The 23321-nt window shown below is 42.2% G+C and overlaps 1 long non-coding RNA gene across 1 annotated transcript; it reads left to right on the top strand.

Annotated features, from left to right (window-relative positions):
• Positions 1 to 3005: 3005 nt before the first annotated feature.
• Positions 3006 to 11959, top strand: LOC117024200 (uncharacterized). The gene is made up of 3 exons (XR_004423322.1): positions 3006 to 3216; positions 9407 to 9523; positions 11747 to 11959. It is a non-coding gene; the product is annotated as an uncharacterized LOC117024200 (long non-coding RNA).
• Positions 11960 to 23321: the final 11362 nt, after the last annotated feature.

Here is a 23321-nt window from a genome sequence, read left to right as displayed (position 1 = left end):
TCAATAATAATAATTATTATTGAGCTTGGGAGGTGGATTCTTCATTGTTTGGGAAAGAAGTTACAAACATGGAAAGGGTGGTTTTACATTGGAGTTGGAGTTATCAGTATAACTATATGTCTAATCTCTCTATATATGCATACATATGATACATATCTATATTTATTTCTCTGTGCATGTTTGTGTGTGTGTGTGTGTGATACTACCTAATTCTCTCTGCTAAGAGGACCTACTCAATGACACACCAGTAGGAATTAGCATATTTAGCACCCAGATCTTGGTTTCTAAATACCATTCCCTACTAAAGGGACCAGGGATCCTTGAGAAATGACTTGTCCTAGGGCTGGGTCAGGGAAAATAGGAGATGAACTGGGGACATCTTGGTTTACACCAAAAAATAAGGACGTGCTCATGGGAAGAATTATGGGAATATGTTGAAAGAACTCAGAAGCCAGCTTGAAGGGACTCCCACTGGCCAAATTGGGGACAATTTGAGCAACAGAATAAATAATATTTGTAATGAATTATACCCTATTGAATAAAATAAGAATACATATTGAGATAAACAAATACACACATAGATAAACAGAGGTGAAAGGAAATGTCTTTGTTATAGTAGAATGCCAACTAATAAATGTGAAAGGAATGACAGAGGTAGAAAATCATCAATGGATGCTAAAACTGGTGGGTAAAGTTTGATAAGAAATAGATAACTACAGAGTTGCAAAGTATACTCCCACAAATTACTAAGAAAAAGTAATAATGTCACAGTGGCAGATACCCACTCATCAAAACTAACATCATCACTATATTGGTATAAACCAATATCCGCTATCATGTGCCTCTGGTGAGGATGCTCGGATTTTGTGATATTCCTACCCAAAATGCATAACCTGACTCTAACCATGAGGAAACATGAGGCAAACCCAAACTGAAAGACATTGTACAAAATAGCTGGCCTGAACTCTTTTAAAATGTTAGGGTCAAAAAAGGCTGAAGAAATGTTTCAGAAGAAAGGGAAATAAATAGACATGACAGCTAAATGCTGTGCCTGATCTTGAATTTGATCCTAGACTCCGGAGAAGGAAAAAACAAAAGTAAGGACATTTTGGGGCAATCGATGAAAATAGTAGTATTGATGTTTAATGTCGTGATTGTGTTAACTGTACTGTGGTTATGTGAGAAAATGTCATTTTGCAAAATGCACACTGGGATATTTAGGGGTAGAGACGCACGACATCTCCAACTTCCTCTTAAATGGGAGAGAGAATGATAAAGCAGATAAAGCAAATAAAGCAAAAATGCGAACAAAAATGCAAACAAACGAATCAAAGTTTGTAGGAGCTCCTCGCATGATTCTTGTAATTTTTCTGAAAAATAGAAATGATATCAAAATTCAGAGATCTTCCCCAAGATAAAACAAAGCAAGTAAACCAAGGGCTGTGGTCAGCAGCCAGGCAACACTAAGTACACCGGAGCCAGAAGGCCTGTGCTTCCTGCTGGGACGGAAGCCAGCCTGAAGTATGGCCTTTGCAGGGCCTGCAGGAGAGGACAGACAAGTAGTCACCCTGCAGAGTAGGCATAGTTGGCTGAAACACGTATTGTGGAAAATTCTATCAGTGAATAGACCACAAACTGGAGTGCAGCTCCTGGCAGAGCCCATCCTGTCCTCACAGCAGAGGCCTTACAGCTGCTCTGTGTCACATGGTTTGTAAATAACATGCCGCACACAGAGAAGTATCACTGGTAAATGTGTGAACTGGACTCAGATTCATCTCTTTTCAAAAACCAGTAATTGTTGAAGTTTTCTGCTTTTGTTACAGCCCATCGAAAAACAGAGATGTGTTTGCATTTTTGCAAGGAGGACTAATTTTTTTAAATCTGGTAAAAGAGTGTAAGGTAAAATCCGTTCAAGTTTTCCCATTTAGTAAGAGTATAATTAAGAGACACAGTTTCCCTAAGCAATTCCTTTCCAAAGAGAAGCATACGTTTATAAACACACACAATTCACTAATACCTCTTCTGTGGCCACTGTCCAATGCCTGGCCTTTTGCCACAGCTCTAGGCACAGTGATCTCTTTTTCTTTGCCATTTCTTTTTGTGGCCAGGGATTCTGAAAATCTCTGAATTGCTAATTACCATGTTTCCCCCAAAATAAGACCCAGCCAGACCATCAGCTCTAATGTGTCTTTTGGAGCAAAAATTAATATAAGACCCAGTATTATTATATTATATTATATTATATTACATTATATTATATAAAATTATATTAGACCTGGTATTATGTTATACTATACTATACTATACTATACTATACTATACTATACTATACTATATTATATTATATTATACCCAGGCTTATAGTAAAATAAGACCAGGTCTTATATTAATTTTTGCTCCAAAAGACGCATTAGAGCTGATGGTCCAGCTAAGTCTTATTTTGGGAAAACACGGTATATGGTTTTCTCTGGTTTTCCCCTAGAGGTTTAACATCCAGATTGCTTATTCCAGCAAATTGAATGCCCTACAAATCAAAGATCAATTAGCTGAAAGTAAAGCAGCTTTCTTCACACAACCCCTAATAACTGCCTTTTTCTCAAAGGAAGAGGAAGCCACTCTACCAGCTCCTTTTACAATTGATCCCACTATGGAAGTTCCTGCTAACATCTAACTTACACCTCCTCGGCTGAGCCTGGGAAGGGCCAAGAGTGATTGCATTGTTAAGGAATGGAACACACCTTCCCTTGCCCTCTGCTGCCTGTGGGAACATTTTTAACCCCTAACCTGGCTCACGCAAGGCAGTGGCCAGGCATGGGCGGCACCTGGACAGCATTAGACGAGGCACTGCCCGAGGAAGGCCTGGAAAACACAACTTATTAAATCTAGGCTGAGTCATCAGGGTGTGGAAGCTCTTGGGTTACATTCTTGCAACATAACCAGCAAAGTACAGGCAGAGAGTCTATAAAACGTTTTCAAGGCCAGTTCACAAAAGCATTCACCAGCTCTGGGGGAGTGAAATACCTAATAGAGGAACAGAGACACAGCTACAAAGTCGGGCCAGTCCAAACTACACAAGGTGAGGTTGGCTCAAGGCTGACTCAGAAGAGCAACAGAAGAGACCTCTTGCAAAGCAAATACTTTCTGGGGACTAAAGGTTCCAGCAGAAGGAGGGCAAGAGGCTTAAGATTGGAAAGTGACCTCTCACCGGGAATCTCAGTAAGTCTCTTACCAGCTTCTGGTCTCCAGCTTTAAATACTCTTGGTCTTGAACTCCTAGCTGGACAGAATTTTAGCAAAACAGAATGCAGCCCTTCATACCCCCTGAGCACCCAACCAGAGAGGAGTGCTTTGAAACTGAGATCTGTTTCCACGGCATAATTGGTTCAGATCTCTGAAACTGGAAGATAAAAGCCCAGTTTATCAGGAATCAATAGCATCTGAGAGGCAGGTTTGCTGGACCCTGGAGGCTCACATAGATAAGTCAAAGCACGCCTGATTTATATTCCTCATAGCTCAACACCATTTCTTTTACTTTTTTAAAAAAAGATTTTTATTAAAATACAGCTAGCATACAATATTATATTAGTTTCAGGGTATGCCATAGGTATTCAAAATTTATATATCTAAAGAAGTGATCACCATGTGATCACAACCATCTGACACTGTACCACGCTATCACAATATTATCGACTATATTCCCCATGCTGTACATTACATCCCCATGACTTATTTGTTTTATACCTGGAAATTTGAACTTCTTACGCCCCTTCACCTTTTCCCTCCTTTTAAATTTTTTCAATTACAGTTAACATTCAATATTATTTTATATTGATTTCAGGTGTACAGCATAGTGGTTAGACGTGTATATAATTTAAGAAGTGATTCCCCTGACAAGTCAAGTACCCATCTGGCACTATACACAGTTATTACCATATTATTGACTATATTCCCTGGGCTCTGTTTTACATCCCCATGACTATTTTGTAACTACCAATTTGTACTTCTTAATACCTTCACCTTTTCACCCTACCCCCAGCCCCGCTCCTGTCTGGCAACCATCAATATGTTCTCTGTATGTGTTAATTTGTTTTGTTTGGTTGGTTATTTTGTTCTTTAGATTCCACATATAAGGGAAATCACATTGCATCGTCTTTCTCTGTCTGATGTACTCCACTCAGCACAATACCCCCCAGGTCCATCCATGCCACAACAGATGGCAAGAACTCATTCCCTTCCATGGCTGAGCAATATTCCATTGTACCACCTCCTCTTTATCCATTCATCCATTAACGGACATCCAGGCTACCTCCATATCTTGGCCATTGTAAACAATGCTGCAATGAATATACAGATGCACACGTCCCCTTGAAGCAGCTTTTTGGATTTCTTCAGATAAATACCCAGAAGTGGGATTACTGGATCCTTCTCTGTCTCTTGTTTTAAAGTCTATTTTGTTTGGTATAAGTATTGCTACTCCGTTTTTCTTTTTTCTCATTTCCATTTTCATTAAATAACATTTTCCCCATCCCTTTACTTTCAGTATGTATGTGGCTTTTAATCTGAAGTGAGTCTCTTGTAGGCAGCATATGTAAGGATCTTGTTTTCTTACCCATTCAGCCATCCTATCTTTTGATTGGAGCATTTAATCCATTCACATTGGAAGTAATTATTCAGAGATATGTAGCTATTGACACTTATTTATTCATATTTTTTTATCTTTTTATCTTAAAGAAGTCCCTATAATATTCCTTGTAATTCTGGTTTTGTGTTGATGAACTCCTTTAGCTTTTTCTTGTCTGGGAAGCTCTCTATCTGTCCTTTGATTCTAAATGATAGCTTTGCTGTGTAGAGTAATCTTGGTTGTAGATCCTTGCTTTCATCACTTTAAATATTTTCTGCCAATCCCTTCTGGCCTGCAAAGTTTTTGTTGAGAAATCAGCTGACAATCTTATGGGAGCTCCCTTCTAAATAACTAACTGCTTTTCAGATTATTTCTTTGTCTTGAAAGTTTGACATTTTAATTATGATGTGTCTTGGTGTGGGTCTCTTTGGATTCATCTTGTTTGGGACTTTATGTGCTTCCTGGGTTTGTATGTTTATCTCCTTCACCAGCTTAGGAAAGTTTCCCATCATTATTTCTTCAAATAGGTCTTCAATTCCTTGCTTTCTCTCTTCTCCTTCTACATCCCTATGATGCAAATCTTGGTACATTTGATGTTGTTCCAGAGGCCCCTTAAACTATCTTCATTTTGGGGGGGGGGATTCTTTTGCTGTTTTGTTTGAATATTTTATGCTACCTTGTCTTCTAAATTGCTGTTTGATCCTCTGCTTTCTGTAACCTACTATTGATTCCCTCTAATGTATTCTTCATTTCAGTTATTGTATTCTTTATTTCTGACTGGTTTTTTTTTTATGTTTTTATCTCCATTTTTATGTTTCCTATCTGTTTGTTGAAATCTCCCTGAGATCACTGGGCATCTTTATAACCAATACCATTTCTTTTTAGCAATGATCTGAAGTGAGACAATGATCTAGCCCTGAGACTAAATTATATGTTCATCCTTATTAGTAAATGCTTCTGATAGATCAAATGGTAGGAACCCACAAGAAGCAAAGAATGCCAAGACTAATACACTGGTGTGATGGCCACACCCATCTCTAGTGTGGACACCTTTTCCCTACAGGATATCTTGAGCCTCGCTTTTAATAAACTACAAGATGCTTGTTTTCACTCTCTTAATCAAAGTATGGGGAGATGCTTTCTGCCTTTTTGCCTTTGGTTGTTTTTTTCCTGCTTCCTGAACTGGGCTAGGGGGAGACAGAAAAGAAAAGGAAGGAGAAATCCAGGAAGAAAAAGAAGTTCCTTCCATCCTTTGACAAATTTCTGTTCTGCTCCTATAGTTGTGGAGGCAGGGCCTGGAATGGCTGGTCTGTTCTATTAACATTCTATCATCTTCTCTCTAAAATAAGGCTCTTGGGCCGGCCCGGTGGCTCAGGCAGTTAGAGCTCCATGCTCCTAACTCCGAAGGCTGCCAGTTCGATTCCCACATGGGCCAGTGGGCTCTCAACCACAAGGTTGCCAGTTCGATTCCTCGAGTCCCGCAAGGGATGGTGGGCTCCGCCCCCTGCAACTAAGATTGAACACGGCACCTTGAGCTGAGCTGCCTCCCGGATGGCTCAGTTGGTTGGAGCGCATCCTCTCAACCACAAGGTTGGCGGTTCGACTCCTGCAAGGGATGGTGGGCTGTGCCCCCTGCAGCTCGCAACAGCAACTGGACCTGGAGCTGAGCTGCGCCCGACACGACTAAGACTGAAAGGACAACAACTTGAAGCTGAACGGCACCCTCCACAACTAAGATTGGAAGGACAACAACTTGACTTGGAAAACAGGCCTGGAAGTACACACTGTTCCCCAATAAAGTCCTGTTCCCCTTCCCCAATAAAATCTTAAAAAAAAAAAAAAAAAAGAATTAGGAAAAAAAAAATAAAAGAAAATAAGGCTCTTCTCCTCTCCTCTCCTTTCTTCTCTTCGCCTCTCCTCCCTTCTCTGCTTGGCTAACAGGATTTTAAAATATAATTTACCTATGGTAAAATGCACAATCCTTAAGTGTGCAGCTCATGAATGTTCACACATATATACTCATGTAACGACTGCCCATATCAAGACACATACAATGTCCAGTACTCCATAAAGTTCCCTCATGACGTTTTCAAGTCACTTGCACCCCTCTCCCTATCATTAGTCTGACTCTACAACTGTAGACTAGTTAGTCACGTGCCATTAATTAGGAGGGTTATGAGCCTACACTGGCCTTTTATGTCTGTTCCAAGAACAAAGCACTCAGGCAATTGCTCAGAAGTCTGTATTTGGTCCATGCTTGTCTTGGGCCTCAGGGAGCTTTCACAAACCAATGTGTAACCTGCCTCGTAGTGCTACTGCTTATGAAAATTGTTCTGTATTTCATGTCTGATGTTTGTATCTAGGACAAGAAATTCAATAGTTCCAATGATGATTGATTTGGATATTTTAAGACGTTCTGGAATTTCTTTTTCAAACTTCTGGATCAGTTTGAAGAATAGACAGATGCTATGTATGGTGTCAGGGAGTACTAGACTTACCAGGGTGATCATTTTATAAGTTATATAAATGTCTAATCACTGTGCTGTACACCTGAAACTAATATAATATTGTATGCCAACTGTAATTGAAAAATAAAATTAAAGAAAAATTCAACATCTGTGAAGTTCAATAAAATAAGATATGCCTATAAAAAATGAGAAGGCAAGCTTTTTTTAAAAAAATATTTATTTACTCTTTGCAACTACAGTAATAGAAGTAAATTAAATGCTGAGCTTGGTATAAGGTTCAATGGTTATACCTATATTATTTCAAATTTTGTATGCATTAAAAAAGTAATTTTTCCTCATAGATTAACTTTATGAGAAGCAAATACTAAATAAGTTTTAAGTTAAAATGTTACAAATAAATTATTTAAAAATATTTTAAAATTAAGGTTCATATAAGATTAGTCTGAAAAAGTTGTACAACTAAAAAGTTTGCAACCTAGGACATAATTTGTCAGGGTGTAGAGATTGGATAGTCCTTCAAGTAGCTGGGTTTTTCTCTTCTTGATATGCAATTTATCTCAGGCTCACATTCTTCTGGACTGCTCTTGTTCTTTTTCCATCCAGTTTGAAGCACTTTGTCTTTGTGGGCACGATGGAAACAAAGTAATTATCACTCCACCACCTTCACCAAGACAGCCCTACTTATGTCCTTCCTTGAAAGTCTGTATTTAAAAAGCCCTTTTCTTAATAAGACAAGTGTCCAATGGAGACCCTACAAAATCTTTACATTATTGATTATATTCCCCAGACTATCTTTTGTAGCCCAGTGGCAATCTTGTGGTCACCAGGGGTGTAAATGTCTAACTATTACATTGTTCATACACCTGAAACTAATAAATAAATAAATAAATAAATAAATAAATAAATACATAAAAATTAATAAAATAAACAAAATAAAAAGCCCCTTTTGGGGTGTGTGTGTGTGTGTGTTATTAACAGCATTGGCAATTATTGTTCTTGTTCCCTATAGGTGAAAAGTATTTTATTATTGTTAAAAAAAAAAGTGAGACCATTCTCAAAAGTGATTTCCTGAAATAAAGTGGGGGAGGAAGACATGGGCCTGAGGGCAGTGAGTCACCAGAAGACAGCTTGGAGAGAGTGTGGGGCTGCAGGCACATGAGCTGGGGTGAGGGGTGGGGGGTAAGCCTTGCTTAATCCCCACAGGAATCTGATCTAGGAGCTGAGCTACATGCACATCGGGCCCTTCTGATGTGGGAAGACTACCTACTGAAAAGTCCAGAAAGGGTGGGTGTACCGGCTGGAGGTCAGCAAGGTTGGAGTTCAGACAGAAAGCAGACAGGGATATTGCTGGGATGTTGGCTGGGGCCACTCAGCTGCTGGAAAAAGGAGGTTCAGAAAGTTGCTTGGACTGTATGAAGTTAGACTTAGGCTAGAATCCACCTTAACACTTGGTTAGGTAACACGCCCCAGAGGCACATGAACGGGACCATGGAAACAGGCAGGACTTGCAAGGTGGGGAGGGGGCGAGGAAAGTGGGAGCAGAAGGGGCAAAACTCTACAGTCAGTACAGGAACCTGAGGTCCCAAGAGAAATCACAGGGCTCCCAACCTGGGTTAGAGTCAAGCCATTGCTGAGCAGAAGCGCCAAGTGGCAACCAAGAAGGTCTAACCAGAGTGAAAACTGAGTAGGAGGTTCTGAAAGAGGCTGCACAGCCCACAGTCCGGCGACGAGGGCAACCCTGTTCCACACCCCTCTATAATCGGAGAGCATGACACTAGCATCCAATCCTGTAGGCAGCGGGTGTGTGGCAGGATGGTTTTCTTGATAAAACCCAGACCGTAACATCCCACTAGAGCTTCTAAGAAGGAATTAGGAAAGCCGGCCCACGAGATGCCTGCTCCCACTTGTGACATCACCAGGGACCTACTCTAAGCTTTGCTGTGGTTAACTGTCCCCTCACTTGCTACCTTTGTGATCTTCTGCTCCTCAGTAGTTAGCAGTACATTGCAGTAATTCAGAGTGGTCAAGAAACCAGATTGCCTGGCTTCGTATTCCAACTTTGCTACTTACTAATTGTGTGAACTTGGCCAACTTTTTAAATGTCCCCGAGTTTTTATTTCTTTATCTGTAGAGTTGGAATAATGATAGGACCAACGCATAGAGTAAATATGATTAAATGAGATCATGCATATAAGGACCTTTGCACAGGGTAAGTGTACAATAAACATTTGCCTGTGGTGATGGTAAGGGTAGAAATAATAGTTGCAATAGAAGTGATGATGGTGACAAAACAAATAGTAGTTGTGTACTTGTTTCAGGGATGGGAGTGTAGAAGAGAAGTTGGGAAGTGATGCCCTACTGGCTTGGGGCCCAGCGGAATCTTAGAGGAAGAGCTTCCTAATGGTGGTTACTCTCTGGGCACCTCGTCATTCCAGGTTGGTTCCCTTAAGCCTGCCCAAAGCCCTGGAAGTCCTCCTCTCTTCCTTCAGATCTCTGCATTAAAACCATCTCAATGGAGTTTTTTCCTGCTGGGAACCCGACTGATCCAGTGCCTGACGGCGTTGTGTGTCTTTCATTAGTCTTTTGTGCTGGTCCTCAAAGCAGCCCCTTCTCCCTCCTTGGATGTGGGCACCAGCACTCTCCCATGCACCCAAGTGTGACTCAGCGTCATCCCTGAGTGATTCTTCCCTCTCCCTGAGACTTACCCCACAGAATCCCTCATGTCCCCCACCCCCGTCCCTTCCCTTCCCAACTGTCTCCTTCCCATTCAGGTCCTTCTTACTGCACCCGGGGGTTATGACAAGAGCATCCAGGACTCCCAGCCTCCAGGTTCCTCTCTGCATTCCTAATTCAGCCTATGATTTGCCACCAGGTGAATCTTCCTAAAGCTAGAGCATTCACATGTTTTTGACCATCACTCACAATAAGAAATACATTTTACTTCCCAACCCACTACATACATACAAAACTTAGAAAGCCATACCACACTTCAATATTTTTTTATTCATGACCCAAAAATAGACTGTGTAACCCATTAAGGAATCATATCCCACAGTCTGCAAACACTGCCCCAACGTAGCTCTAATTATGTCACTACCCCATTGAAAGTTTTCAATATTCTCCATCATTGACCGAATTTACTGTAAGTTGTTTATCCTGGCATTAAAGGTTTCTTTTACAGGATGACCCCAATTTTTCTGTCTAAATATTTCTGTCCTACCTCCATGTATGTCATTTAATCTCTCTGGGCCTTAGTGGTCTAATATATTGAATAATGGGAAAAGTATTTCCCCAGTCTGAGGCCAGGTGTAGACCAGACGATCCATTTAGTTTCCTCTATAAGAGCTATGATTCTGGGATTCAGTGCACAACATCCTATAACCAAACATATCTCTTCTCTGGTCGCCATACACTCCCATATCTACATCTTTGTTCATGTTGCTCCCTTTGGCCATTTTTCTCTATCTCCGTCTTCCTATGTTGAAATCCCATCAAAATCCAGTAGGAGCAAAAGGCACAGGGAGAAAAGGACATATGCATATTCATATTCAAGGAATGCAATTAGTCCCCTAAGAATGGAGCCACTAAGGCTGGTATGTGGGAAGTAAGATGAAATCAAAGAGGTGGGCTAAGCTAGTGCATGCCAAACTGAGACCCTCAGACTGAGATTTCATCTTAATGTAGGGGTCACAGGGAGTCATTAATAATTTCTGAGCAGGAGCCACATGATCAAAGGTGAGGTTTAGGAAGACGGACTTGCCTGGAGCTGGGGACAGCAGAGGTCACTTCAATGGTAAAATTGACATAGCCTGGATGTAGTGGGTATCAGGACAGGGCACACCAGGAATGTCCCCTAGAACTCCACACAGGCAGCATCTAGGAGGTTCAGCTTTGGCCACAGGTAAGCATCCTGGAGAGCAGAAGAAACAATGCATCGAGATAGAAGGGGCAGACTTGAGCAGAGAGCCAAGGAGGTGCCTGGCTTCGGCCAGCACTGGCCGCACAGTCCAGGGACACAGCCAGACACTGAGATTCAGGAGCATGAGGCCAGTCCTTAAGAGGGCTGGTGAGAGCAAAGCTTCTGGCAGAAAAGAAAAGGAACTGAACCACCTTTTACTCGGGAACTTGATGTGACAGTTTCCCCGCCAAGCACCTTCACACACTGGTCTATCTGACTCCCAAGCCTGAAGTCTAAATGACACCAAACTGCTGCCAAGGACCCTGAAGAGTCCTGGTGAGACTGGTGAAGAGTAGAAGTGAATTCTCTCTTTTCCTGGGACCTAGAGCACCGCTTATACATAGGAAGCCTAGATAAATATTTGTTGGATTGAACTGGAAAGGGATTATGATTTCTATCACTCCACAGATACCACTGCCTGTCGGTCTATCTTCATTGGTGATTCTTGGTGTCATGGGTCTTACTGTTTACCTGAAAAAGCCTGACTACCAAAGCTCTGTGGGGCATTATGTTGATACTTTGAATTCATTAACCTAAATCAATTTCTAAATGACAGGCTTAAGGTACAGCTTCAATGACAATGGTGTGTAAACAGCCAAGGGAGAAATGAACGTGACTGTTGTCATGAGATTTGTTTCCCCTCTTGCAGAAGGAGTAACCAGCGCTATTATTATGTCTCTTTTCCTGTGTTTTCTTCCAGCTATATCACAAACATCTTGGCCTCCCACCCCTCAAGGTGTTCAGTTGGTGGGTGGAGCCACTCAAGGAGTAGCTGGTGTTGGGAGGAAACTGCCTTGTGCTGGAGCTGCTGGAATTTGCGTGGGCCCCACCATCCAGGTGTTCTGGCAGCCCTTCCATGGGTGGGAGAAGCTGGCTGAGGTCGCTTTGGAGCAACACACTCCTGAGAGTAAACAGGGGGCATCTGACTCCCAGGAAATGGGTATAAGACTGTTTGTCTTGGTAACCTCTCCATAAGCATGCATTAATTAGTCAGAATCCATGGCTCCTAGTTACTCAGTCAACACCTATTAAAAGTCCCTGTTTTCCTTCTGGCGGGGAAGCAGAGGGAAGGCAGATCAATTCCACTTTTGAGGCTCCTAGAATATTTTTTAAAAAGTACAAATGGGTAAACAAGATTTTAAAAATCATAGTCTATTTTAAAGTTTGTGGTTGTAAAATTAAAATTCTATGATGAATATTGTCTTTGCCTCCTGTAAGCACAACTTACCTCTGAATTCATAATTTCCTTTGCAGGAAACACAAAAGTCCAAATGTGAGGCTTTTTATGAATATGGGACCTAGCTCTCTTGCCCTCAAATCTCACCACCAGACCCTGATGCACAGAGGACTGAACTACCTCTCAGATGGCTTTGATTAATGCCGATTGTCCACTGCTTCCATTCAACCAGAAAAGTTCCTTTCCACTTCAAATCGAGCCTGGAGCTTAGATCTGCCCCAAGGGGCTACACCCAGATGCTAGACTCTATCCTTATCTGAAGCAAGTCTCCCGGGTGGTGAGGGCCTTTATTGCCAACTCAGCCAATAAACCATGCTACTTGGCTCGAGTTCTAGCTATGATTGTTCCACAGGTAGTAAAACTGCTGAGAACACCCTGTTTCTATACAGTCACCTGTAGCAACAGGAAAAGAAGGTATTCCCCAGAGAGACTCTTTTGCTTGGGCACGTGACAAATGCCTCTAAACTCACTGAGCCAGGAACAGGAGGTGCCCTTATGTTCAGACACAGAAGCACATGATTTGATTTCCATTGTGATAATATGAGGAACTGCCAACGCCCTCTTTTAAAAAACCAGCCAAAGGGATGTAATCTAAAACATTGTAAGTTTCTAGCTTTAGGGAGCTGTGGTCAGAGGGACCCATTTCTTTGGAATCTGCTTCTTCTCTAGTTTGGGGACTCAAGCTGGAGGATCTTACAAGGCCAACTGACCTTGCTTGGTTTTCCCTACTCAGACTTTCCCTCTTAAAATCTTAAACCTGTTTTGAGAGAATTAAGGAGTTAGCACTTAATCCTTACAATCCCCATGAAGAACGGGGTATCTCCAAGAGATGGGAAATCTGAGGCCCTGGAGTCTGTTCTGTGTCCTTGAGTGGTAGACGTGATTCCTGCCCCAGAGTTCACGGACAGTTGAAAATATAAAAAGGTGGTGAGAAACGGGGTGTGACGTAGTTAGAGAGTGCTGTCTAAAGAACTTGGTAATCTGGAATCTGTAAAAGTGCTTACCCTTCAGAAAAAGCAGAAAGAGCAGAAGGGATAACATAGAATCTATATCATTAAATGAATAAAAATATTTTTTTCATATCAGTCTCATCTTAATTATAAAGAGGTACAAATATAATGATGTAGCTGACACGACTGTGATTTCTGGCAAACAGCTATGTAATTTTATGTTCCCAAGGCTCCATGGTCCATCCTCCGCCCTCGCTGTGTTCCATCCATTCTGGGAGATGGCATTCACTTTCCAGGCCTCCACGACACTCTTTCTAATCATAGCTCCAGTTTGAGTCTCTCCTAGCTCAGACCCATATTTCCATCTCAACCTGTACTCCTGGATGCCCTGTTGGACTTCTGATTTGAGGACCTGCAAAATAAAACTCATGGCTTCCCGCCTCACTCCTTATCTGTTCTGTGTCATAATCAATGACATCACTCCACTCAGGCACCCACGTCAGAAGCCTCGAGTTAGCTATAACCACACCTTTCCCCTTTTTCAGGCATTCTATCTGCCATTGAGTCCTGTTAGCGTCCACCTCCAAAATGTCTAACTCAACGAAGGATGGCAAATAGGTTTCATCTAATGTACCGACTCACCGATTAGAGGCTGCCTGGAGCACTGTGTGAAGAAGGATTCTGAGGCAGCATCTGACCTCACCAAGAAATAGTATTGTGATTAGTTGTCCGTTCTGCTTCGGGTGGTGATATACAGACCAAGTATTTGCCATCCAGCTCTAAACCCTCCCCAGAGAACCAGTGGAGTTCTCCTTCCTCTTCACATTGCCATTGCTCTGGATATTCTCTTCTCGAGAGTATGCAATAACCTGTTATGGGGTATCTCCTTTTGCTCTCTCCTTTCTCCAATTCATCACTCATCAAGCCCTTGCTTTATCCTCTAAAGCAAAGAGCTATCTAATCATGTCTGTTAAAAAAGGCTCCCTCAGACGAGGATAAAGCATATGGCATTAAAGGCCAATTCGAATCTAACTACAGCACACTCATCCACTGCCATATGCCCTGCATGCTCCTATATCGGGCAGTAAGGCATTGTGGGTCACGGCATGGACGCGAGTCCTCCTTGCCTGGTTTCAAATCCCAATTCTGCCACTTACTAGTTGTTTGAACCCAGTCAAATTATTTGAGTCGCTGTGCCTCAGTTTTCTCATCAGCAAAATGAGGAGAATAACCATTCCCAACTCATAGGGTTGTTGTGAAGATTAAATGAGTTAAAGGATGAAAAATGTGTAGACGAGCTCCTGGCATGTACTAAACCCAATGGAAACATTCGCTCCTCTCATTGCTACCATCCCTGGTACACTTACCCCCATTGACTTAAGTCCAACTGTTTCCACTGGCACTGCCCCACCTTCCCCATTCCCAAGCAGAATAAGTTATTCCTTGTTCTGTCCTCCCACAGCATGTGTCATACTCCTCTGCTCCAACAGATCCCACATTGTACTGCAGTTAGTAGGTCACGCGTGTGTTTGACCCAATAGTTGGGGGCAACAAACGTCTCTTACTTACTTTTACATCCTTTTCTTCCACAATAGAGTGGATAATAAACAAGACTTTATCTCCTGGAATACTATTCCAGTAGCAGGTAAATTTTCTCTTGATCTTTTACCAGTACGTCACCAGAAATCAATTATGCAGCTCTGACTTTTTCTTTGCCTCCGGGAAGGGCTTTTATTAACTTAAATGTTATAGTGTTCATTTTCAGCTTCATAAACACAAACTGTACTTTTCATGATCTCATTCCTCCCCCACCAATTCTATGCTAGATGTAGAGCAAACAAACCGAAGCTCACTATTTGATTGTAAGAACTTTGACCTTTACTCTCAATGGGACCATGGGCAAGTGGGTCTGAGATTCCTAGGATCGAGAATACCACCGAGGCTAATAACAATAAGAAGGGATTTGGAGAGCTTTGACTTACAACGTGGAATAGAAAGAATTAGCCCTCTTCTGAAAAATACCTACTGTGTTTCCCCGAAAATAAGACCTAGCTGGACAATCAGCTCTAATGTGTCTTTTGGAGCAAAGATTAATATAAGACCCGGTCTTATTTTACTATAAGACCAGGTCTATATAATATAATATAATATAATATAATATAATATAATATAATATAATATAATATAATATAATATAATATTAGTATAATATAATATAATAAATATAATTAAATACCAGGTCTTACATTAATTTTTGCTCCTACAGACGCGTTAGAGCTGATTGTCCAGCTAGGTCTTATTTTCCGGTAAACAGGTTACTACTTTTTGCTGCTCATACTCTAGGTGTGATTTAGAATGTGCTCTTGTGGGCAATAGACTTCCGCAGTTTATAGCAAACAGCCAGGCATAACTACATGCCTCTTAGCTTCTCTGCAAGGTTCTACCCTTGTGGTTTAGAGCACGTGGCCTGTCCTTCAAAAGTCAGAAAGGGGGTAATTCCCCTCCATATTTTCCTGTCTTCTGCACAAACCAGATTCCCCAGTTCATTTCACAGAGACATTTCTAGTTGCCGACCAGCAGATGCATAGGAGATACGCATAGCACGTTGCTGATGTGCAGATCGGGAAGGATCACTGAGCAGGAACCTGTCTGTCCTGTTCCGCCCCACCCTGCCCCAGCACTGGATGCTCATACTTCTGTGTGTGCTGAGAGTACTGGGGCTCCATGCAGGCGGACGTGAGAGATGCTTATCAATAGCTAGCGGCGAACACATTTTCCAGCTGCCCTCCTCCCTTCTGCTTTCCCTAAACTAACAGACAGCAGGGGGAAAAGATGTACCCAGAGAATATTTTGACTATTCAAGTTTCTGTAAAAGGCTGGGGGAAATCCATGTAAAGTAAGCCTATGTGTTTTGGGAGTAGAGAGCATGATTTGGGGCCAGAGAAGAGGGTAGAATCTGCTGAGTGACAAGTGGGAAGCAGAATGACAGTCCTAGAGAATGCAGTAAGGTGGAAGCCAGCCTCAGGAGGATTTGTTAGGAAGGAAGACGAGAAAATCATGGGTCTGAGCAAGTCTGGGTCAACAGTGGACAGGCTGCCCAGCAGGGACAGTGCAGCTCGATGTGAAGTTCCCAGATAGGCCTTCAGGGGAGCAGGACATCTCTCAGGCCCCTGAGCCACGGATGAGTAGTGTGCAATTCAGTGTGGAAATTCTGGAACATGAGTCAAATAGCAGTAACTATGGCAACAACACTGAAAGCCAGTTCTCTCTGGCTCAAGTCTGGAGCAGCACACATGGAGGACCCAGCCTTCCACTGGTCACATGACCCCACAGAGGCTCCGTGAAGGGCCTCTGTTCTGTATTAGGGCTCCCTTGTGGCAAGTGACAGAAACCAGCTTCAGCAAGCCTAAGGAGAAAAAGGATTTTAAAAGGCGTAAGTGGGTGGGTGGGGCAAGAGTGACATATAAAATCCTAATGCAGAAATAAGGCCAGGGCTCTGGAAGGAACTGAAATACTTCCTAACCTCTATATGTCTCGTCTCCTCTCCATGCAAATTCTCGATTCATCTCTGCAGACCAGCTTTCCCGGCTCTTCATTTCATGTGGCAGAACATTTCATGTGTTTCCTAAGTTCACGTGTACTGATGCAGCCACACCTGCCAACTGACTGATGGTCTCTCAGGGGCCCAAATCCAAGCTCCCCGGTGAAAGAATCCGAACGTTCAGCTTGTTTCATGAGCTCACTCCCGATTCTATCAAGTTTAGCTGGGATGAGAGGTTAAGAAATGCCAACATGGCTGCCAGGGGCCAGTGCTGTGAGGATGGCAGGGAGGGGAACTCTGAGAGATGTGGGCAGGAGAAGGTGTCTATTCTGTCACTTGCCTCTGTTGCTCCTCTCAGAGTTGTTTTTGTTATCCCCTCTTTCCTGAGATCTTTACGTGGCTGCATCCCTTCTCATGATTTAGGTCTCAGCTCAAATGTCACTTCCTTGGAGAAACGTTTCCTGACCACACCAGCTGAAATAACCATCATCCTCTCCCCACTCCTTCCCATTTTCTCTCTGTTATGAGATGAATTGTGTCCTCCTCACCCCAAATCCATATATTAAAGACCTAACCCCCAGTATCTAAAAATGTGACCGTATTTGGAGATAAGTTCTTTAAAGTTAAAATTGGGTCATTAGCATGGGCCCACATCCAGTATGACTGGTATTCTCATAAGAAGAGGAAATCTGGACACAGACATGCACAAAGGAAAGACCACATGAGGATGCAGGGAGAAGGCAGCCATGTGCCAGCCCAGCAGAACTGTGAGAAAATAAATTTCTGTTGTTTAAGACACCAGTCTGTGGTACTTTGTTACAGTAGCCCTAGCAAACTAATACACTCTCCGTTCCTTCCCCTTGTGTTACATTTCCTCAAAGAGGCAGTCTGTATAGTGGTTGAGTGCACAGACTGTGGATCTGGGTTCTAACAACTGTAATGGCAGCAGCTGTGACAGAGTCTGGGGGTACGCCCGAAGCTCTGTGGTCATAGAGAAGTGGCGGTGGTAGAAATGTCGGTTATGCTGGTAGCTAATGCAGAAGACAGGCCTGGGCTCAGTCTCGAGGGCCAGATAAGGAAGGGCTGAGGTGGCCAGGGCGGAGGCTGGGCTGGAGAAGGGCCTTTCCACTTGCTGTGGCTTCAGAGAGAACTTTCATGCCCTGGTGCTGCTGGCTGCCCCATCCAAGGAGGGAAGGGGTCTCCCTCCTAAGCAGCTTAGAACCTTCCCCGCACTCCTGAGGGGCTCTAGTTGCAGTATATGAGGGACTTTGCAAACCAGCATCTGGCACGTCATTGCCACAAACCCCATTTCATTTGTTGACCACATTTTGACGAACCTGTTCATTTGGTGAGCTGGAAGGGGTGGATTTTGTGAAATGGTTAAGGCATATGTTAGGACCCCCACCAAACACCTTTGAAATGAAAAAGTATGTGCAGATAACTGGGAATAGAAACAGCAGAAAGGCCCCACCATTTTGTTCTGGATTTGGAAATTGTTCTGTCTTCAAAGCATAAACTGTGTCCCCATGACACCTAGTATCTCCTTCAATCCCTCAGTCTGCCAGCCACATAGTCCATGCTTCCAACTCAGAATCCAGTTGCTGGCATTAGATAGACCCAACACCTGTCCCAATGCCTGATTCAAGTTCTCACTTGTCACCTGGAAGTGTTGACATTATGTGGAGGTGGACAGAATTGCCAAACTTGCCATTGATTCCCCAGGGTCCAAATGTGAAAACTGGAAAGATCTGTTTATTTTCCATTTTCTGGCTGTTCCCGTATTCTGCTGTCTATAAGACTTCCTACCATTATATTTTTCTTTATATCTCATAAGAGCTTCATCTTTTATGAGACATTCTTCCCGTATTGGGCCTGTCATGCTAGCAGCTTCTGAGCAGTTTCTCATCTCTTTTCTGGTTTGCTCCTAGGTTCACTCACACTTTTTTTTTTTTTAATATTCAGTAATTGAATTATTATTATTATTATTTTTATTGGGGAATGTTGGGGAACAGTGTGTTTTTCCAGGACCCATCAGCTCCAAGTCAAGTTGTTGTCTTCAATCTAGTTGTGGAGGGCGCAGTTCCCTGGCAACCTTGTTGTTAAGAGCTTGGGCTCCACCCAACGGCAGCCATCCGGCTGCTCCCACTCACACTTTTATATTTCCCATAGTTCTATTCTCTCTCTAGTCTTCCTTTCCAATTCTGTTTTCCTATTAAAAATGAGCTCTGCTCTCTCCTCCAACTAATTTTTTCTCTCTCTTTTACTCACCCTCTGAGGCCCTCTCTTTGCTCTCATCTTCATCTCCTAGTCTTTCCTGGCTCTCTCTAACTCAAGTTCCCCTCATCCAGATGCCCTCTGGACCTTCTGGAATGCCACCAGCTTCTTGGAAGTTCTTCCTTCCTATCCTGGAGACAGGCCTGTCCTAGGGTCCTGGATTTTTGTCAAGGTCCCCAAATCTCTGTATTAGTAGAAATCAGCCAACCTATTGTTTGAAGTCTAATAGTGAGCTTGTCCCTTATTTTAAATAGCACAGTGATCCATACATAGAAGTCATTCAGTGATATTTTTATCAATTTTGTTAGATTGCTTTTTACATTTATCTTGGAAGCATTTATGCAGGCTTTGAGTTGGGTACTCATGAGCCATTTGCTGCATGCGTACAAATTTAAATTCCCATGTACATCCTAATCACAGCAAAATCTTTTGTTAGCATTAAGGGGCATGAAGTTGGCACTAAAGGGCACACGAGAATGTGCAAATAAAAAAGTGAAGACAAAAGGATGTCTGATCATACGGATCAGATGTAAGTGAGCCCAATAAGTAGCAAGAACGTGAGCTTTAACTACCCTTGAAATCACCAAAGATTAACCAGCAAGATAGGCAACAGGGTGACTCACCCCTTATCTTCATAACAACCTATTGGTTATCCCTTTTTCTTACTACCAGAAGCTAATCCGCTAAGGACATTGGTACCACACCTGTTTGCGTGGCCTCATGACTCAAAGTCTTAAGATTTACAGCATTTTCTCAAGAGACAAAGGCCGTTCCTGTGGGTAACTCCTTTTCAACACCCAAAGGTTAGTCATATACTATGGATGATCTGTTCAAGTAAATTGGTTGCCAGGTTCCCTCTTTAGAGAAGAAGTTATGCTTTCACAATTAGTTTCCAGCTACACAGTGATTCATCCTCAGCACACAGTGACTTCTATGTGCAAGCTTAGAGGGAACAGTGACGCAAGAACAGTACCAGCCACTAAGGCACTTTCAAATTTATCCCAGGGGATGCCAAGACACCTTTTCAATTCCGTCAAGTGAGAATTCCCTCATGTGCACATTTCCCTCTGATGGTGGAAAACGGGTGAAATCATTTATCTTTCCACAGCTTATTAATTACTTTGCTATTTTAGGGAGTACAGGAATTATTTAGGAAACACATTATACCTGGTTTTCTCCCTAGTTTACATAAATTGGTCCCTGCAAGGATGCTCAGTGTTTTTCTAGATGAGTTATAAAAGTCAGGACTTCTGGATTCTGTTCCTAGACATGAATGAGCTTGGATAAGTAAATCATTTTCCCTGACAGTAAAAATGAGAGGAGAATACTTATCTATTTCTTCCAAGAAAAAGATATGATGAAGTTTAAAGGACAGTATACATAATTTTAATTTCCTGTGCAAAAGTATTAAAGAGGTGGCTTATAATTTCTTCATAGTTAAGTTGCTTTGAGACTAGGTCTATTTATCCAAAAGAAATGATCAATCTTCAGTGAGTTTCCTGGGGAACAGATATTTAAAAACTTTTTTTGTATTGTACAAACATAGTAACCTATTAATCAAATTCTTCACTCTTAAATTTTTTTAAATCATTTTTAAGGGGAATTAAATAGTTAACTAGAGGGAAGGGCATTGAAAGTGATAAAATCGAACAGCCACAGGAGTTTCTCCAGTTCCCACACTATGAATTTATTCACTTAGTAAATATTGAGTGCCTACTACGGTATGTACCACTGGGTCCATCAGTGAATAACACAGTAAAAACTCTGCAGACAGGGAGGGAAGTGAAAGAGAAGCAGGGGGAACCAACAACATACAGCAGACATAAGAAATGTGTAGAGTCAATGGCATGCTGGAAATTGCATATACTATGGGGAAAAAAGTAAAGCAGGGTAAAGGGGGATTAGCAGAATGAAGAACTGGGGGAGGTTCGAGCTGTGATTTTAAACAGGGTGGTAAAATAGTAGACTCTGGAAGAAGGTGGCATTTGAGCAAAGACTTGAAGAAGGTGGGAAAGTTTAGTCAGTAGATAATGGGAGAAGAGAGTTCCAGATACAGGGAGCAGCCTGTGCAAGGATGCTAAGTGGGGAGTGAGTCTTGTGTGCAGGAGGAAGAGCTGGGGGCCCTTTTGGCCAGGGTGGGGTGAGCAAGGGGTGGAAAATAGGAGGAAATGTTTGAGTTAAACTCCAAATTTAAATGTTTGCTTCCTTCGATATCCTTAGTAACAATACATCTTTATGTTTTAGGTTGGTGCAAAAGTAATTGCGGTTTAAAAGGTTAAAAACAACTGCTAAAACCGCAATTACTTTTGCACCAACCTGATGTCACGCATCCATTGTTCTCTGACATCACAGGATCCCAAGTCGCCAACATGACAAGGCTCCTTGGGTCACCTTACATAATTTCTAAGTTTACAGGAACATTCCAGCCCATGATCACATTAATGTATTTTATTTTTTAGCTATTTATAGGTAGGTGGAGAGATAGCTATAGATCTATATATCTAAATACACATCTTTTTCTGGTAAAATGTAATTTGGTTTTTCATTAATTCCCACCCTTCAATCACATTGGATCAGTGAGATTATAACACAATACCACCTTTCCAATTTTCCATTTTGGTTTACTGAGTGAAGTCATTGTCCAAAACACAGAACACGTGTAACTGTATCACCAAGTTACATCACAACTACCCGTTGCCTAGTTCAAGCCAGGCCTCCTCATCCCACTGAGGTTATTTCTAGGCTCCCCGTAGTTCTGTTCTTGCATGAGCAGGGTTCCTTTCCTAGCCCCTCCCCTGCTCTATGTGCCCCCAACCCTGTGGTTTAAGCAGACCCCTCTCATGCTAACAAAGGCCAGCCTGCGTCAGCTGCAGCAGCTGCCCTGCCCCTTGGGAAATTGTCATTACCTACTTGAGGAAACTCCTGGTGACACTGCCAGTGAATCCGCCTGGTGAGAACATTAATGTCTGTCCCAGCAGTCTGCTCTGGAAATCTGCGAAGAGCCAGCATTGCCAGGGGTGGGTGCAGAAGGGGGAAGAATGGCTGCCTCACATCTGAGGACTGTAGTTTGTTACTTGGGCCTCCATGCACCTTCTCTCAAAGCTTTCACAAAGACAGCCCTATTCTTCTTTCCCTGGGGCTCCAACCCAGCAAAAGAGGCTGGGCTGAGATTGGTTCTGATATCCTCTCCTTAGTCCTTTGTCCTTACTCCATTCTCTAGCACTGAATCCCTTCCTCCACTAGCCAAAAATCTAAAAGCTCCCAGACATAGATCAAGCAGACACAGAGGCTTTCTCATATAGGTTATCAGCCAGACACAGAATCCCAGTGTGAGACAGGAAACTGTTCCTCAGCACTGAAACTTTGGAATGGGAAGAGTGACTGCTCTGTTTTTTCAGAGAAAATTTCACTTCGTGGTCAATTATTCTTTCCATTTCTGAATGGCACTTTCCAACTTCTAAATCTACCAATAAAAATGTGGTGGCCTATTGTAGGTGGCATATCCTTCCTTCCTTCTCTTTCTTTCTCCCCCCTCCCCTCGCCTTCCCTCCCCTTCTTTCCTCCCTCCCTCCCTCTCTCCCTTCCTTCCTTCTTTCCTTCCTTCCAGTTTTGTCCTTTGCCTCAATCTGGTAGGTATTTTTATCAATAGGGATTTTTATCCCCATTTTCAAACACTGATTTCTCAGACCCTGACATGCTCTTAACTTGATCTATGTTGTGCTCTTGGTTATATTTAATTATCTGTGCCTCAGTTTTCTCATCTTTAAAATGGGGATAAAAATACCTACCCACATACTATATGTATGTAAAGCACTAGGTATAGTACAAGACACATAACCAGTGTTCGATGAATATTAGCTGTTATTAACAACTAACTATTTTTTTGATATACATATATAATGATTACCACAATAAAGTTAGTGAACACATCCATCATCTTGCATAGTTACTTTTTTTGTGTTATGAGAATATTTAAAATCTACTCTATATTCCAGTGTGTGTGTACGTATGTGTGTGCGTGAGAGACATTTTCTTTATCCATTTATCCACCAACAGACACTAAGGTTGTTTCCATGTCTTGGCTATTGTGAAAAATGCTGCAATAAACATGGTTCAGATATCTCTTCACGATAGTCATTTCATTTCCTTTGGATATCATACCCTGAAGTAGGATTGCTGGATCATAAAATAGTTCTATTTTTAACTTTTTGAGGAACCTCCATCCTGTTTTCCATAGTGACTGCACCAATTTACATTCTCACCAACAGTGCAC

Source organism: Rhinolophus ferrumequinum, chromosome 6, assembly GCF_004115265.2.
Source record: "Rhinolophus ferrumequinum isolate MPI-CBG mRhiFer1 chromosome 6, mRhiFer1_v1.p, whole genome shotgun sequence".
In the NCBI taxonomy this organism is placed as follows: Eukaryota; Metazoa; Chordata; class Mammalia; order Chiroptera; family Rhinolophidae; genus Rhinolophus; species Rhinolophus ferrumequinum.
This window is presented reverse-complemented; position numbering and strand designations above follow the sequence as displayed.